The sequence below is a fragment of the Salvelinus namaycush genome, unplaced genomic scaffold (genome assembly GCF_016432855.1).
Source record: "Salvelinus namaycush isolate Seneca unplaced genomic scaffold, SaNama_1.0 Scaffold206, whole genome shotgun sequence".
Lineage (NCBI taxonomy): Eukaryota > Metazoa > Chordata > Actinopteri > Salmoniformes > Salmonidae > Salvelinus > Salvelinus namaycush.
The window spans coordinates 261,843-267,842 of record NW_024058853.1 but is presented as its reverse complement, the minus strand read 5'-3'; positions in this window follow the sequence as shown (position 1 = coordinate 267,842).

Sequence of the window (6,000 nt, the reverse complement as noted above, 5' to 3'; positions counted from 1 at the left end):
TCCTCTCCTGGCTGTTTATCTGTCTCCTCACCTCCCCTCCTCTCCTGGCTGTTTATCTGTCTCCTCACCTCCCCTCCTCTCCTGGCTGTGTATCTGTCTCCTCACCTCCTCTCCTCTCCTGGCTGTTTATCTGTCTCCTCACCTCCCCTCCTCTCCTGGCTGTTTATCTGTCTCCTCACCTCCCCTCCTCTCCTGGCTGTGTATCTGTCTCCTCACCTCCTCTCCTCTCCTGGCTGTTTATCTGTCTCCTCACCTCCCCTCCTCTCCTAGCTGTGTATCTGTCTCCTCACCTCCCCTCCTCTCCTGGCTGTGTATCTGTCTCCTCCCCTCCTCTCCTCTCCTGGCTGTGTATCTGTCTCCTCACCTCCCCTCCTCTCCTGGCTGTGTATCTGTCTCCTCCCCTCCCCTCCTCTCCTGGCTGTGTATCTGTCTCCTCCCCTCCCCTCCTCTCCTGGCTGTTTATCTGTCCCCTCCCCTCCCCTCCTCTCCTGGCTGTTTATCTGTCTCCTCACCTCCCCTCATTTCCTGGCTGTTTATCCTCCTCCTTAACTCATAGTGTATTAAAGTAGTCAAAAGTATAGTATTCGGTCCCATATTCTTTGAACGCAATGACTACATCAAGCTTGTGACTCAAACTTGTTTTGGGTTATGTTTTGCCCAATATTAAAATGGTGTAGTAATTTTCTGTCTAAGTGAGTAGATAACATGTTTCTAAACACTACTAAATTAATCCTGATGATGCCATGATTAAGAAAAATCATGAATGAATCATGAATAATAATGAGTGAGAAAGTTACAGAGGCTACAACAAAACATGCTAACCTCTCACCATTACCAATAACAGAGGCTACAACAAAACATGCTAACCTCTCACCATTACCAATAACAGAGGCTACAACAAAACATGCTAACCTCTCACCATTAACAATAACAGAGGATACAACAAAACATGCTAACCTCTCACCATTACCAATAACAGAGGCTACAACAAAACATGCTAACCTCTCACCATTACCAATAACAGAGGCTACAACAAAACATACTAACCTCTCACCATTACCAATAACAGAGACTACAACAAAACATGCTAACCTCTCACCATTACCAATAACAGACGCTACAACAAAACATGCTAACCTCTCACCATTACCAATAACAGAGGCTACAACAAAACATGCTAACCTCTCACCATTACCAATAACAGAGGCTATCACAAAACATGCTAACCTCTCACCATTACCAATAACAGAGGCTACAACAAAACATGCTAACCTCTCACCATTACCAATAACAGAGGCTACAACAAAACATGCTAACCTCTCACCATTACCAATAACAGAGGCTACAACAAAACATGCTAACCTCTCACCATTACCAATAACAGAGGCTACAACAAAACATGCTAACCTCTCACCATTACCAATAACAGAGGCTACAACAAAACATGCTAACCTCTCACCATTACCAATAACAGACTACAACAAAACATACTAACCTCTCACGATTACCAATAACAGAGGCTACAACAAAACATACTAACCTATCACCATTACCAATAACAGAGGCTACAACAAAACATGCTAACCTCTCACAATTACCAATAACAGAGGCTACAACAAAACATGCTAACCTCTCACCATTACCAATAACAGAGGCTACAACAAAACATGCTAACATCTCACCATTACCAATAACAGAGGATACAACAAAACATACTAACCTCTCACCATTACCAATAACAGACGCTACAACAAAACATACTAACCTCTCACCATTACCAATAACAGAGGCTACAACAAAACATGCTAACCTCTCACCATTACCAATAACAGAGGCTACAACAAAACATGCTAACCTCTCACCATTACCAATAACAGAGGATACAACAAAACATACTAACCTCTCACCATTACCAATAACAGAGGCTACAACAAAACATGCTAACCTCTCACCATTACCAATAACAGAGACTACAACAAAACATGCTAACCTCTCACTATTACCAATAACAGAGGCTACAACAAAACATGCTAACCTCTCACCATTACCAATAACAGAGACTACAACAAAACATGCTAACCTCTCACCATTACCAATAACAGAGACTACAACAAAACATGCTAACCTCTCACCATTACCAATAACAGAGACTACCGTAATTGCTGGACTATTAAGCGCACCTGAATATAAGCCGTACCCACTGAATTCTTTTACAAATATGTATTTTGTACATAAATAAACCGCACATGTCTATAAGCCGCAGGTGCCTACCGGTACATTGAAACAAATGAACTTTACACAGCCTTTAAACGAAACACGGCTTGTAACAAAAATAAATAGGCTTTTAAACGAAACACGGCTTGTAACAAAAATAAAAAATAAATAGCAGTAAACAGTAGCCTACCAAGAAAGTCAAACTTCATTGCGGTGGCGATTGTTTTGGCTTTCAGTCGGATCTGCACAGTTCCAACGTCTTATCATCGACTCATTAAGGCCAAGCTCCCGTGCAGCAGCTTCATTTCCTTTTCCAACAGCCAGATCGATCGCCTTCAACTTGAAAGCTGCATCTATTGCATTTCTCCGTGTCTTTGCCATGATGAGGGTGACAAAATGACTACCGTAATCAGAATGATGGCAAGTTTGAGCGCGCTCGATTTACGTCACATTATGTGACGGTGCTCAGTTTTTTGGCGGCATGAATCTTGTGAGAAAAATAAATAAATAAATAAATTAGCCACGTCATTGTATAAACCGCGAGGTTCATAGCGTGGGAAAAAAGTAGCGGCTTATAGTCCGGAAATTACGGTACAACAAAACATGCTAACCTCTCACCATTACCAATAACAGAGGCTACAACAAAACATGCTAACCTCTCACCATTACCAATAACAGAGACTACAACAAAACATGCTAACCTCTCACCATTACCAATAACAGAGGATACAACAAAACATGCTAACCTCTCACCATTACCAATAACAGAGGCTACAACAAAACATGCTAACCTCTCACCATTACCAATAACAGAGGCTACAACAAAACATACTAACCTCTCACCATTACCAATAACAGAGACTACAACAAAACATGCTAACCTCTCACCATTACCAATAACAGACGCTACAACAAAACATGCTAACCTCTCACCATTACCAATAACAGAGGCTACAACAAAACATGCTAACCTCTCACCATTACCAATAACAGAGGCTACAACAAAACATGCTAACCTCTCACCATTACCAATAACAGAGGCTACAACAAAACATGCTAACCTCTCACCATTACCAATAACAGAGGCTACAACAAAACATGCTAACCTCTCACCATTACCAATAACAGAGGCTACAACAAAACATGCTAACCTCTCACCATTACCAATAACAGAGGCTACAACAAAACATGCTAACCTCTCACCATTACCAATAACAGAGGCTACAACAAAACATGCTAACCTCTCACCATTACCAATAACAGACTACAACAAAACATACTAACCTCTCACGATTACCAATAACAGAGGCTACAACAAAACATACTAACCTATCACCATTACCAATAACAGAGGCTACAACAAAACATGCTAACCTCTCACAATTACCAATAACAGAGGCTACAACAAAACATGCTAACCTCTCACCATTACCAATAACAGAGGCTACAACAAAACATGCTAACATCTCACCATTACCAATAACAGAGGATACAACAAAACATACTAACCTCTCACCATTACCAATAACAGAGGCTACAACAAAACATGCTAACCTCTCACCATTACCAATAACAGAGGCTACAACAAAACATGCTAACCTCTCACCATTACCAATAACAGAGGCTACAACAAAACATGCTAACCTCTCACCATTACCAATAACAGAGGCTACAACAAAACATGCTAACCTCTCACCATTACCAATAACAGAGGATACAACAAAACATACTAACCTCTCACCATTACCAATAACAGAGGCTACAACAAAACATGCTAACCTCTCACCATTACCAATAACAGAGGCTACAACAAAACATGCTAACCTCTCACCATTACCAATAACAGAGGCTACAACAAAACATGCTAACCTCTCACCATTACCAATAACAGAGGCTACAACAAAACATGCTAACATCTCACCATTACCAATAACAGAGGATACAACAAAACATACTAACCTCTCACCATTACCAATAACAGAGGCTACAACAAAACATGCTAACCTCTCACCATTACCAATAACAGAGACTACAACAAAACATGCTAACCTCTCACCATTACCAATAACAGAGGCTACAACAAAACATGCTAACCTCTCACCATTACCAATAACAGAGGCTACAACAAAACATGCTAACCTCTCACCATTACCAATAACAGAGGCTACAACAAAACATGCTAACCTCTCACCATTACCAATAACAGAGGCTACAACAAAACATGCTAACCTCTCACCATTACCAATAACAGAGGCTACAACAAAACATGCTAACCTCTCACCATTACCAATAACAGAGGCTACAACAAAACATGCTAACCTCTCACCATTACCAATAACAGACTACAACAAAACATACTAACCTTTAACGATTACCAATAACAGAGGCTACAACAAAACATACTAACCTATCACCATTACCAATAACAGAGGCTACAACAAAACATGCTAACCTCTCACAATTACCAATAACAGAGGCTACAACAAAACATGCTAACCTCTCACCATTACCAATAACAGAGGCTACAACAAAACATGCTAACATCTCACCATTACCAATAACAGAGGATACAACAAAACATACTAACCTCTCACCATTACCAATAACAGAGGCTACAACAAAACATGCTAACCTCTCACCATTACCAATAACAGAGGCTACAACAAAACATGCTAACCTCTCACCATTACCAATAACAGAGGCTACAACAAAACATGCTAACCTCTCACCATTACCAATAACAGAGGCTACAACAAAACATGCTAACATCTCACCATTACCAATAACAGAGGATACAACAAAACATACTAACCTCTCACCATTACCAATAACAGAGGCTACAACAAAACATGCTAACCTCTCACCATTACCAATAACAGAGGCTACAACAAAACATGCTAACCTCTCACCATTACCAATAACAGAGGCTACAACAAAACATGCTAACCTCTCACCATTACCAATAACAGAGGCTACAACAAAACATGCTAACATCTCACCATTACCAATAACAGAGGATACAACAAAACATACTAACCTCTCACCATTACCAATAACAGAGGCTACAACAAAACATGCTAACCTCTCACCATTACCAATAACAGAGGCTACAACAAAACATACTAACCTCTCACCATTACCAATAACAGAGACTACAACAAAACATGCTAACCTCTCACCATTACCAATAACAGACGCTACAACAAAACATGCTAACCTCTCACCATTACCAATAACAGAGGCTACAACAAAACATGCTAACCTCTCACCATTACCAATAACAGAGGCTATCACAAAACATGCTAACCTCTCACCATTACCAATAACAGAGGCTACAACAAAACATGCTAACCTCTCACCATTACCAATAACAGAGGCTACAACAAAACATGCTAACCTCTCACCATTACCAATAACAGAGGCTACAACAAAACATGCTAACCTCTCACCATTACCAATAACAGAGGCTACAACAAAACATGCTAACCTCTCACCATTACCAATAACAGACTACAACAAAACATACTAACCTCTCACCATTACCAATAACAGAGGCTACAACAAAACATGCTAACCTCTCACCATTACCAATAACAGAGGCTACAACAAAACATGCTAACCTCTCACAATTGCCAATAAGAGGCTACAACAAAACATACTAACCCCTCACCATTACCAATAACAGAGGCTACAACAAAACATGCTAACCTCTCACCATTACCAATAACAGAGGATACAACAAAACATACTAACCTCTCACCATTACCAATAACAGAGGCTACAACA